This window comes from Pollicipes pollicipes, unplaced genomic scaffold (assembly GCF_011947565.3).
Source record: "Pollicipes pollicipes isolate AB1234 unplaced genomic scaffold, Ppol_2.1 Scaffold_6686;HRSCAF=7923_pilon_pilon_pilon, whole genome shotgun sequence".
Lineage (NCBI taxonomy): Eukaryota > Metazoa > Arthropoda > Thecostraca > Pollicipedomorpha > Pollicipedidae > Pollicipes > Pollicipes pollicipes.
Window position 1 is genome coordinate 30300913 of NW_023596921.1, and position 14246 is coordinate 30315158.

Genomic DNA, 14246 nt, shown 5'->3' on the forward strand with positions numbered 1-14246 from the left:
TGCAGTCGGCCATACTGCAGTTTTGTGGTCTGCCGTGGCAACGGATGCCAGGTTAAGTGGTGCGCTTGGTGAAGCAAAATTATTCAACATTGTGTCCAATGCGATTGCAACTCTTGTGGGTTTTTTAACTATTTGCAGGAGACCCAGTTGGCGGGCTAGCAAGTCTGCCCCAAATGTTCTGTTAAAATCTCTTATCAAGACAGTTTTCGCCGTCAGCCTTGCAGATCGAAGTAGTATTCCCAGAAGATGGTCAGACAGCATTTCTCGACGACAGATTGATGCATCAGGAGGAAGGTAAACTTCAACTATTACGATGCTGTTGGATTGCGAGGGTCGAATAACATTTCAGCGGGCTGTAAGCTGATACGGGACTATATTTTGGGCCCTATGTGTGGTGAGCTATATGTCATAGATATAGCAGACCCCTTACTTTTGTTGACTGCCAATAAGTTTATGTCATGTCACAATACTTCATACCCGGCTGGGCCTATCATATCATTTTGGCTATATGCTTTGCTTCGCAGCACCTTATGTTGACTGCGCAATTCTACGAAGTGCTTCGCAGCAGCTTATGTTGAGTGCGCAATTCTACGAAGTGTCTTGAAAAAGTGACTACGTAGCAATGTCCCGTTGTCTGAATAGATTTGGATCGGTCTTCCCAAGGCTATAGAAACAGTAGGTTTTCCCTAGCTACAAATGAACAGCTCCTTCGTCGTGTTTCATAAAGCTTCCCTTTTTTGTCTTCAATATCAGTCCCAATATTACATAGGCATGTCACAATCAGCGGCCACTTGGCTACAATTCATTCTTGCACAATCTGAATGCAAATGACGCCACGAAGGTACCAAAAAAGACTATTAAAGCTCCCAAACACGGAGTCACACAAAGCTCAACCGTTAGATGAACAGTCAGCGGGACGTAAGGAAAACACTCTTCACACGTCATGGGTAAGGCGAGATATCCCTCACATTCACTAACCGGACGTACTAAATGGGCGTCATGTTGTGCTTGCAAGTGGGATGCATGGGCTAACGACGAACTTTTCCCGACAGCTGGTGGGGTGCTATCAAAACTGTTGACCTCAGCTGTTCCCACTCCGTGTTTCCTGTGACCTTTAAATTGCATTGATGGAGAACTTATGCAAATACAAAATTGGAAACTCGACACACCTTATGCTCAGGGGCCAGGACCCAGAAACAGGCACACTTTTCGCAAGCCCCATTTTCCTCGATGTTCCTCTCATTCAGCGCCCAACTGAGATGAGATCAGAAGTGATCTAACTACACAAATGTCAGTCACTCAGCTCTCGATTTCATGCCTCGAGGCCTCGATCATTAGTTATCGCTCAAACTTTCTAACTTGTGCCTCTTAGCCTGTTGGTGTTTGATCTCCTCATTAATTATTCCCGGCCGAGAGGGTGCGCGGCGATGGCTGTCGTACATGAGATTACCATCGTGACCTCTAAAGACCCCGGTCATGCCGGCAGTCAGACGTCTTCTTTGCGAGGCTTCGACAGTTTAGCTTCGGAAACTCTAATACCAGATTGTTCTTAACGCACATAGCTAATAAGCCAATGCTACGTGAGTAAAGTTTTGCGCAGGTTAATTTTATCCACAAAGGAAGGGAACGGATGTATGTATAGTCCGTGCTCCCATACCAATAGGTGGACAAGTCTTCACAAAATATAGGATTACGTCCGTGGTGCTGCAGGGGACATACCACTGCATGAGCATCGATGTCGCCAACCTTCAACATGTCCCGGAACCCAGGCTGGGAACGCTTAAAATAACCACGCGTTATGGCGGTTGGTGCCGATTATCAAGACCACAGGCTGTAAAAAAGGCATACGAGCGACACACTCTGAACAGGTAAATATACCACGATGTGTTCATATGCATTGCTGTATGCATAACAACACCACCACAATGCGGAACTTGAGCATGCCCACGCTCTAATAAGTTTTGACTGATCTGCTGGCCGCGGGCCGGCTATCAGCAGACTGCAGTGCACTCGCGGGCGGTGAGGCCGGATCGCCGCCTCACGCGTCTTCGCCCGCAATCGTCGCGGGCGCCCAGGTGGGTGCGGCCCCCGGGCGTTGGGGGTGGCGGCGGCGGCCGGCGAGCGCCTTAATTACTGGCGCCGCGGGCCGCGCGGCGGCGGCGGCGGCGCCCCTGGGGCCGCCAGTGTTGCGCCACTCCATCGCCTCCCGAGATGGGAACAGGCTGCCCGGCAAATCTGCGCGCAGCCTGTGACGGATCACCGTCGAGGGAGGACGCTCGGCGGCGGCGGGTGGCGCGCCGGCCCGGGCCGCGCTGCCGCCGGCCGTCTCCGCGCTCCCACCGCAAATGTAAACCGCCCCGGGCGCGGACAAATGCGACCGGCCAGAGCTGCGGAACGCTGCGAGATTTGCAAAATGGAAGAGCCCACCAGGCATGAAATACGAGACTCTTCTGATGTTGAATAGCGGTACAGATCTGAAATCTCTCTGAAAAGAAAGTATTCTCTGATAAGACTACCCATACACATCTAAATGTTTTCAAACCCTTGCGGAACCGATTATTGGGAATATCACAAATTGAAGATATGAACCACACCAGAGACCAGCTGGAGATCTCTGCATAGGAAAGGCGATGAAGCCGTGAAATGTCGTTATGGGTTTGAGCAAAACCAGCGCGCGGCGCTTATCAGACGCTGCAGTGTCTCATTCTCCCGGAGCCGACATTCACAAAGCCGCCATCCGCTGAATTGCACGTCCAATCAAAGGAAAGTTGCACGCGCGAGGTAAGATACTGCAGTTGTGATCATGACGTTCGTCAGGTCATCATCGAGAAGGCCAAGTTTTGTTGCCATCGATGTCACCCACCAGCCTCCTCCAATTTGACCTGGGGGACAAACTCCGCTCGACCTGCGCTGGGGAGGAGGTCCCTGATTGCGATCTGCTCCGTAGGGGCAAACAACTGCCTCTGGTCGTTGGGGGACCGCCGGGAGCACGTACTGGAGAGTGCACTGATGGCTGACTGTTGCCCTGCATGTTGAGGGCCAATCCTGCTCTGGAGCAGTGTCTCCTGAACGATTTCTGGATAATGAGAGTCTCTGGACTCCTAGGCCAAGAGCCCCTGCTCTGGAGAACGAAGCTCTGGTCGGGCTCTGGCCGCAGGAATGCAGGGTCAATCATGCCCTGGAGCAATATATCACGACTGACGTGTACTCCACAGAAGCTCAGGGCTGACTCTGCTCAGGATCAGATACTTGGGATCTGCAGTAACGGGGGAACGATCCTGCTTTGGAGCAGAGACTTCCGACCGGTCTCTGCCCCACAGGAGCAGAGGGCCGACCCTGCTCTGGAGCGGAGGATTCCGAACTGTCTCTTCCTCACAGGAGCGGAGGGCCGGCCCTGCTCTGGAGCAGATGCTTCTGGCCAGTCTCTGCCCGGCAGGAGCGGAAGGCAGCCGCTGATCGCCCCCCGCTCTGGCCAATTGGTGTTACCTGCGCCCGTAATCAAATCAGCTGGGGCGCTCAGCTGCACTAATGAGAGCAACAATTACTCATTACTGGGGCGGAGGCGGCAATTACTGAAACACGAACCGCAGACCAAACCGGCCCGCGGACTGGAGGCAAGCGCCTCAGAGCTCCAAAAACCACGGACAAAACTGGTCAGGGCAGGATGCGGGCAGCATGGAGCGACCCGTACCACCAGTGATGAACACCTTTTGCTTCCTTTTGTATGTATGTTAGTTTTACTCTTTAACTTCATTGAAAGTTCATTGCAAAAGTGCCATTTTAGACGGCAGAAAAACAAAATATCATGCACGATGCCACGAATGTCCTCTGCATATTTCTAAACATAAAAGCTGACTATGAGTTTAACTTCATGCGGGTGACGGGGCTGAGGTCTGATTTAATGTCTCTGGAATCGAGAGGCGTGATAGCTTCCCGCTGGTTTGTCTCAGTGCTCTTCATTAGACACCTACCTAACCACGTGAGAATGCTTGCTCCTAGCCTTTCACACGGCTGGTGACGTACCGCCCCGCTGAGGTTTCATTTTCCTGGCGTCGCTGTGGTGTGTGCTCAATATAAAATGGCAACAATATTGATTGCAAAAACGTGCGCATGAGCCACGATGCTGCTATCGTCGCCACCAGCACAATAATCCCTGTATGTCGTCTCCAGTGCAACAGCAGAAGACAAAGCCGTGCTGCATTTTAGTCATAAGACTGTAGTCACTCACAACGCATTAGTAAAACAGGTCGGCGAAGATCGTTTCGCCCCCCCCCCCCCCTCTCTCCGACGGACGGAAGCCAGTGAGTGCGTCAGCCGGTCACAACAGCGGTCTGCGCTGGTTTGAGGACGGGCGGCTCGACGGTCTTCCCGGTGCCCGCTCCCGTCCCGGCGCTGGCGCACCTCAGCTCCTCATTAGGCGGCGGCGCGACAAAGATTGCCGGTTATCAAATCCCCGCGCCGCGCCGCGCATCGATCGACGACGTCGACGCTGCCGCCTGTTACGGCCGCTAATGATGAACGTAATGAGCGCACCCGACCCAGCCACTTCAAACGGCCGCTGCCCAGCTTCTGCTCGCGAATGGGAGTGGCGCCTCCCGGCCTCCCTCAGGTCTCAGCGACAACAAAGGCCGCGCCCAACCGCGACGGCGACTCGGCGCTAATTGGCGCGCACGCTGGCAATGGCTGATGTTGCTCTATGAGTTCGAGGTGCGTGGCATTCCTGTTCCGCGGATCGGAGGTGCCCGGTGTTGCTGTTGCGCAGACCGGCGGTGCCAGACGTTGCTGTTTTGCGGATAGGAGGTGTCTGGCTTTGTTGCTGTTTTGCGCATTCCAAATGTCTGATGTTGTTGTGTGGATCCAAGGTATATGGCGCCGCTACTGTACACATTTATGCGTCGATTGCCGCTGGTCTACGTAAGGAAGTGTTGGGTGTTCCACCCTTGCGAACTTGCGGGGCGGGGGTTGTAAACGTGGGATGTCAGCTGTCGCCTTTCTGCAGATGACATTCTCTATCTTTTTTTTCTGTCGGCTGCTGCTCCGACAACGTCAGGGTGCAGGTCCACCGATGGAGAAAAGAGAGAGAGAGAGAGAGAGAGAGAGAGAGAGAGAGAGAGGGAGAGAGAGAGAGAGAGAGATCCGGGCTTGTTGGGCTCCCTCCAACTTTAACAGGAAAATGTGGGGAGTGCGGAGAGAGACATCTGTGTTGACGTATTTCCAAGGCCCTAGAACGGAAAGCATAACCGTCCGGCCAGATTGCGCTGCTTTGACTGATGACGTCACAAGTGTACTCGGCACGTATCGGTCAACGGCGGGTACATGCCTACCGCAGTTTACTTTACTTACTACTCTTCTTTAAACGGTTCTAAGACTCGAAATCGTTAAATATCTTTAGTTGGGCCATAACAAGACTATTTCTTCTTGAGCAGGCCATAACATCAGCTGCAAGGTTTATTAATCATTAATTGGCTCGCGTCCCAGCCGAGCGCCTCGGGCTGGAAAGCCGGGAGACAAACCCCCCCCCCCCCCCAAAAAAAAAATCGGGAATTCGATGCCTAAGTTGGAAATGTATATGCAAACGGAAAGACTTAATAGGTGCATCTTAAAGAAACAACAATTATAAATCATAAGAACATGAAAGGTCAAGGTCAGAGCGAAGGCCTGCAGACCACCGTTGCATATTGGCACGGGTTGGATCAATTGAGGCATTTCATTTCTTCGAAAAGTATACGCTCTTTGGATAAACGAGTATGCTGTTGCGAACATGTAGATGCCACAATGAGGTCAGGCCAAGGTCATTCCATAGGTTAGCGTGATAATTCGGTGTATTCATGCGACCTACCGTTCAAAATATTTTCACATCAATCTTGCTCGCGTTATGCAGCTCAAACGTCAGCTATAATTTTTTCTGGCCAGTGGAGATGTAGGTAGGATGCCAAGATGAGGTTATGCGAGGTCGACATGACACGCAATAAGCTAGTTATGCCATACGTGTTTCCGGGTTGCTTATCCCACAGAAATCCAATATAATCACTTTTAATCTTGCATCGGGTCATTTTAGCGCCTGAAGAGATCAAAACCTGTCATTTGTCACAACCTGCTCTGACCTTTGAAGGGCATTCAATAGCCATGGGCAGGTCAGGAAAATTGATTTTGAACCTGCTGCGTAAATAACTACCACCCTGCTCATGTCTTGCTTGAAATGCAGATTTCATAATTTTCAAAATGGTAGAAGTTCCCATTTGCCAGCAATAGAGGAAAGCAAACTTTTTTGTAACAACTAGACAATGCCCAGTGCACAGATCACCTTTATTCATGCATGCATAACACATTCTAGCATGATTTTCTCAATACCAAGAGAAGCCACACAATGTCCTCATACCCAACATCAACAACAATGGGACATATGTAAAAGAGCTGGTCCCAGCATCCCTTTTCTATGCAGCATGCACGGTTCTCACTATTGGTAGCTTGTGGCGCAGATGCTTGCCCAATATCTACGTACAGCGACATAGTCTTCTGACAGTCCTTCTCACTGTAAGGACTGCGTATGCCTCGCTTTCCATGCCTCCTTCTTAGGCACCTGTCTGTGACAATTTCATTGCAGGTCCCTGGCATATCCAAGCAAAACAAGTTGAGTGCTATAGTTATCATCAGCTTTAAAGGGAAAAACTAGCGTTTATGATACCTTTGATATAATTGGACTCATACAGCAAGTTATTAAGACTGGACTTCAAAGCATGTAATGTAACAGCTGCAAAAATTCCATACCTGATCACTTTCATGGAAATTATTTTTCCTTCATCACGTAATGTTGCTTATGTGCACTCACATACCTAAAGAAGATGATGTGGCAATGAAAAATTGATGTGCCATAGGATTCAGTCCCCAACAACCATAAGATGTATTCAGATGGTATTGCAACCCATCCCTATCCATAAATATTCACAGCATTGTAAGGTTTGCTAGCCGTCATTAATTTCACGCTAGCATTTCATGCCTCAAAAGACTTTCAAACTAAAAATCTAAAATAGAGGCTAGTTATCTAAGCAGTATCAGCATTAATTGACATGCATCACCTTTACAATATAATAACAATAGCATGGTATATTTTGTACCACCAGGTTCATACATATCTTTGTGAATGCAGCTAAAAAACACAAAACACGACGCACCTACACAAGACACTCACAACTTGCCGCAACTAGCGGCCCAGTGCCACATCACTCTAGAATCGTGAACGGTGAAAAACCTGCGCCTTTAAGATTACCAATAGGTTTAAATATGGGTACCACGCACACAAACAGCATCGTGCACAGCATACTGCTTCAGCTTTCGTACATAATACACAAAAGCTTTAAACACATCCTAATTAAACCCAACAAGCACTGCCTCAACCCCCCCACCCCCTGCTCCCTACCCCCACAACAGCCATGAGGAGAACTGAGCAAAAGCAAATCACATCAACGACGCGGGTCAATGTTGGTGAAACTATTTTGTCTTCCGCGCCACGCATTTGGCACCCAGTAAAAATGAGCCTATGGCGATGCATAGGGATGACAGGGGCCTGTGTATTTCGAGAGAAGATCGTGCAATGTCTACTGCCCAGGCCAACTCATTTTGCAATCCACGTGCACTTACGCGTACGTGCCTGATGATTTCGTAAAACCTCACCTTGGCCTGGCACCCGGTCTTCCTAGTCGGAGGTCCCTCCTGGGCTGGCAGAGCTTCCTATGCCTTCGTAGGGTTTCCTTTAGATCACCTTGGGTATCCTGTCGACCTATAGGTCTTGCTTGTTCATCTAGAGCCTTTTACGGGGCGGATACTGTCCCCTGCGCTCCTCAGGAACCCCTCGTCGATTCGATGGAAGGCTCTTTTTCTTTCACATGGGCCTCCTTTCGTCATGGGTGGGCGTCCGGGAGCTTCAGGAGAAGAGGGAAGGGCGGGGGAGAAATGACAATTTTGTTCATTTGGCAAATGGAGCAGTTACGTCGCCCCCCATGCATGGTAAATGTTGAAGTGATCACATTATCTGCAAAATTGATGGAACACAGCCACACAGGCTTTTCCACCAGTGATAACTTGAAGTAATGATTTCCGTAGCTATAGCCATGTTAAGTACGTGATGTGGCTGACACGTGACTGTTGAAGTGTCTCATTGACCATCACTAATCCACAATTTAGTGGGCTGTTAGCTGTCCTTCAGAGATCAGCACCACTCCCCCGCATGGAGCGTTGCTATGACAAAATTGTTACGCTGTGATCAGTTGCTTAGCAAATTGCTGAAATTTCGGTCAAAAAGGAAACGCTCGAATTGCCCGCAGAACTGGGTCATTGTTGCTGTTGCTGTTATTGCTTATTTTGGTTTCTGGGGGGGGGGGTAGTTTTATAAAAGAATTACCGGCAATGGATGACATTTTTTCAGACATCCCTCCACAGAGTTTGATAGCGCTCGGAGAAAGTTCCCGCCACGAAAATCTTCCGTAGTCGGGAAAGATTTTGCTCCATCGAGTCTTATAAACAAAATGTGCGTAGAGAAGCACAATGGCAAATGCGCAGTTATCGTAGAAAATGGGCCGATGACAATTAAATCTCATCGTTGCGCTTTTTTAAAACAGGTTCGCCGTAATACGTCCCATGTAGGTTGCAATGCCTCAGAAACCTGGCTTCAGGGCGCCTTCATCTTCATCGCTTAAGTTGCATCATTTTGTCTCCACCTGCTTGGTGGTGAAGTCAACATTAGGCTACAACGGGCTATCGAAAAGGACCAGCAGCGTGCGTCATGATCCGAGATGCCTATGTAGTGCTTTGGTTCTATCTCATGCGTGTAAGAAGCAGAAACATAGACGTCAAGGAAAGTCGCCGGAAACATTGTCCAGGATTCAGCAACATGCTATAGCTTACAGGTGAGCCTCGATTAAAAAATATATGCGTTATTGCTGGATGTATCACAGCTTTACCCAGATGCCAACCTCTTGCTGTTTGTAGCACGTTAAGACACGGAGGGGGGGGGGGCAGCAGTGAAATTTCTGTCTAAATGCCAAATGGAGGGGAGAACAGTTGATGTCCAAACTTATTCTTATTTGTGCGGCAGTGCTCCCCGACCCCGTCCCATCCTCGCGATTCATCGCCCATGCTTGGGTGGTAACCGGTGATCTAAAATAATAAATGAGCACCTGAAGCATTCGTCTTATTTCTAGCTGCAGGGGCAAGGGGAACAACACAATGCTTCAGCGGATATGTATCTAAACAGGCCTGTTGAACTATTCATCTTAAATGTGTACACTGGACTAAATGTCTTCTATTTATGCGCAACTTAGGTGGCATTTACTCTTTGCATCCCTGGTTGTGATTACTACGATATATGCATGGACCTTGTATGCTTGCCCCTCTTTCCGTGAAGTTAGTGATTTTTTTAGTGATAGACCCACTCCATCCATCCCATTCACATTTACACTACTTGGCGACAGCAATCGTTTCAATAGTTTTTATGATAGTTACCTGTTGCTCTGCCCCCCCCCCTCCCCCCTGGTGCACCAGACAGCCTCTCTCACCCATTTGCTAAGTTGTGACGAAACCGCGACTAACGGCTGCATTCATTTATATTTGCCCTCATGTCCTGAAGCGCCTTGTCCTAATATGTATGACTGTATTGCTCACATTATCGCAGAAAATAGAAACATGAAAAGAGAATAAAAGGGAGGGGATGGCAAAGGCCACCCCCAGATCAAAGCAGCTAGGTCAATGCATACTTCCACGTTGTCAAATTCCCATGCGTGCAATGACACTTAATACAATGAGAACATGGTACGACTGTGGCTGTTCCCCAATCACTAGATTGATAACTTATTTTACTATTGGCAATGTTAAAGGCAATGTTCCTCATTTGTGTGGCGTTTTGCAATGAAATAGCCATCTTGAGGACCTTTTGATGCAGTTCACAGTTATGTTCTTTTTAAGACCCAACACGATCTGGTTCCTGAGTTGCACGCCGGCAAAAGTGCGAAAGGGCTTATTTGGAGCCTATTTCAAAGTTGCCTCGGCATTAATGACGTCATAGAAACGTCATGCGATCGCGGTCATGCTACAGGCTGTTTTCTGCTTATGGTCAAAACAGCATGGCCGCCGGTACATTCGCAAAAGCGATGATGCGGCACGTATGATACAATGCGCGGAAGATGATTGGTTGTTAGCAAGATTTCGCTGCTGAATGCGTGTCGCGAAAGTAAGCGTGAGCACTTTCGGGTTGTGCGGCACTCGTGAACGGGTCATTTTTCTTTACTTGTAGGCTACAGGTCAATGTTATAAAAAAGAACTCCGCTGTGTGCAAAAAAAGTACGGCCCCCGAAAAACGAGCACTCTCCCGAAAGCTATATAAAAGATGACGCGACAGCAAAGCTGTCGTTTTTCACTTCCGAGCGTCTTTTTTCTTGAAGAAGCTTCTTGGGCCGCGTCGCCATGAACCCAGATTGGGACTCTGTTATGAAGGGAGATCACGCTGAAATGCGGTGGTATGACTCAAAACCTGTGCGGAAATTGCGAGGAAACCTGCAATTTGATAGTTCCGCGAGCTGTGCCAATGTGAGATCACACCCATTTGACAAAAGAGTGTGAATCGAGGGCTTCAAATGTGTGTGATCACAGGTGGTGTGTGCAAGTGGCTTGTATTGATCTGTACTGTGTGTGCGAGGTTTGTACCTCTGAGAGAACATTGTTTTTGGTATTTTTTAAGTCTACTGACTCCCAATAAGATGTGGTATATTGATACCTGTCTCTACCGTTGTATCGTGAAGTTACTGGCGTCCGCCTGAGTCCGCCCCTGCTCGTACCGCCAATGCTGCGGTACCTCGGTACGCCGCTGCCCCGACCGGCAGTGTACTGCCTGGGGCGCCGCCCGCCTGCTCGCCTCGCGTGTTAAGACGATTACCGTCTCGCAGCGCTCGTGTCTGGTCTGAATAGCCGTGGTCTGACGGGAGGGAGCGCGAGCAGATAGAACACGTAAGACTTGAATAACCCTTATGTTTGTGATTGAACATGACGAAGGAACGCTGGCAAACTAAGAAAAGCAATAGAACTTTGTTGCGGGGGTATACAAAGGCAAGCTGGTACTTCATTATGATCTTGCCAACATTTGCAACCTATTGAGGCATTGCAGTATGCAATTAATTCATTGCGTGTCATTATATCAATTCATTTTGGCAGTAGGGGCCGGTGCGTACAGCTCATTAATGCACATGCTCAGTATAGGCTCACCTCATGTGGCTTAACAAAATTGTCTTCTCCTAAAGGGTTCTGAAAATATAGAGCTGTATTATTACTGATGCGCAACGTGCTGTCTCCACAAATTTGGTATGCAGGCGAGCATTGCTCGTGAGTCATCAATTTCATAGTCACTTGCAACTTGCGTGAGTTGCTGGGTGCTGAGAAAGGTGGAAAAGTATTGTTGTTGGTGTCTTGGATAACAATTTGTAACACTTTTATCACGAGCCTTGCGTGCACTGGCAGATTCATCACTTCCTTGCATTTTGCCCATCCAACCATAATTACATGCACTCGTCATGTCTCCAGCCTTGTGCAAGGTCAGCATGTTTGCAGTGTCATTGCACCACATTTAAAATTTTCCTATCACTTTTTAGTAAAACAACCCGAGATGTGCAGCATGTTGCATAACTGTGGAAGTGGAAGATGTGTTTGCATCTTTCTCACCTACCTTTTGTAGATTCCCAAAACAGGCTGAGCAAGTGATGCCACTTATTGGTTGTCCGCTTTGCTAAAAGTGATTTACATATTGTATCATGCGTTTTGCTCAGCCATATGTCTGATGGGGAGTCGATGCAAGAGTGGACACGTGACCGATCTTTTCATGATGCAGTTCATTACAAAAGCAGCATGGATTGCAGTACAAAACCATATCATTGTTCATTATGTCATGCCACATTAAAGCACTGTGGTAGTGTCACAGCTGTTGACCCGTGCCATACACAATGTACTACATTGGTTGACTTCCCTATGTCAAGCCTATGAGAAAGCAGCTTGTAATTAATGAATGACTGGCAATAATTGATTTAACAATTCCAAAGGACTATCACCAGCAAGAATGTCATTGCACGACAGTGGTTATATCAGGGTTAACTATTAATTGCATAAATAATCCTAAGCAAAAAAAAGTTTCTTGGTAGCTCAACCTTCCCATCTTTTCCATAGCAATAGCAATGCTTTGGCAATCAATTCCTGACAACGTTACCTCATCTTATCCTTACCCAACCTTATCACTTTTTGCATGGCGCCGCATTTCCAGGTGCAAACCATGAAGAAAGTAACTACTGTGCACATCACTTGATATCAATGTCAGGACTACAGCACTGCAGACAACGATGGGTCGACAATAAAGTATTGACAAAATCATCAAGAGCACAGCAGCAACAGCAGCAGCACAGCATATCATGCTTTGATATTAATAATCTGCCATAAGAGCTCGCGATCGGTATGTTGCGTATGCCAAGCAGTCCACCAAAGCCTATCTTACGGCCAGCACCAAGACAAAAATCCACAAACAAACCACCCACACATCCGCCACTCGACAGAGCCCCCGCGACGAGAATGGCCAGTTGGCGTCAGCTTTCGTGAGTTTCGAGGTATTCTTTAGGTTTGGCTGCCAGATGCTGCCAGGTGTTGCTGTCGTCACAGAGCCATTCCATGACGCCATCAAACAATGACGTAATGGGGCGCATTTTTACCAACTTTAAAATTTTGCTACTTAGGGTCGTTTTTGAACTTCGAAGGCTTACCAACAGTTACAAGCAAGCTTTTCCCATCATAACTGATGCCTAGCTCAATAAAATGTAGAACATTCCCTTTAAGAATACTGTCACAGCGCGTAATTAAAAAGGGCAGCTCCTCCCCTAACATAGCTAGTTGTTAACGGCAAAGCAGTTCACTTAAAGGTTGGCTTTCTCACTGAGCTCCATCCCTCACTCCTCCCCCTACGAAACCCGGCTTTGCCCGGTTTTCCACCACCATTGACTAATGCTCGCTGTGGGCAAGCCCGCATATTGCTGCAGTCTAGGTAGCGATGCTGTGATGTCATCATGGGACTTATTCATATGGCACCAATCTACGGCCGCGTGAAAACGCTATTTTTTGCGGGCTGGTTTAAACATAAATAGTTCCATGAACCGAATTTTTAAGACCTTCACATTCAATGAAGCATTTTCAGCTGGGAAATGGCATTGGTTTGCACATGGGCGTAGGAACGGGGGGGGGGGCAGGGTGTCATGCCCCACCCCGCTTTTCAAGCTGAGGGGCCAGCAGTGTTAACTGCCCCCCCCCCCCACACACACACTTTTTAGATTAAGGTTGTGTTTAGTTTACTTTTGCACCAAATTTCAATATATATGCCGATTTACCTAGTTCACAAGCCATCTTCCTCAAGATGCGTCATCTTTTTCGTTTGCTTATTGGCCATCACTTAGTGTCAGCCGCAAGCCCATGTCACGCGGCCTATGGAGACTGCAACGCCGGGTGCTCATCCTGTTGTTGCTATGACCCGCGAGCACGTATGCTCAAAACCACATTACACAGCTTTTTATTAGTAATCAATTCTGGCTGAATCTTGAACATGTCAAGATGAGCATGGCTTAGCCATATTAATACAAGCTTACAACCCCATTTCATCTACAATCCACGTTAAGGGGTTCCTCAATATCTCTGAAGAAAACAGAAAAACTCGAAACTGGAGCCCGTGTAACAATTATTTGACCACCTTGTGCGATCAGGGATGTTTTTGCGTCAGTGAGTGTTCCTGTGCTCATCCGGGGCCAACTGCGCGGGTCAGAAGGCCTCCCGCGCCAGGGAGGGGAACAATATGATAAGATACATCCTTCCGATGGCCCCCGGATCGACCAGAAGATCCCGCTCCGTGTGGCCAGAATGATAGCCAGAAAACGCTTCGCGACGGGACGGAGTGGCCCTTCAGCTCTTGACCGGAACCGGTAATGTGCCCTCCGTGTTCTACTCAAGAGGCCCCTTGCCCGCAAGGAAATAAGGGGCCTCATTATTGTTGAGTAGAGTGGAGGTCTTATTATTGTTGGATAGAGTAGGTCGAAATAATTTATAAAAAAACAAATAAGGTCATTCCGTGTTTGCCTAAGGACGTTCATTTTTCAGAATGGATTAGTGAAAAAGCGCATCAAAAGGTTTGGACATGCCCGCCCATAACCTCGAGAGCAAGGAGGCGATGGTTTGGGTTG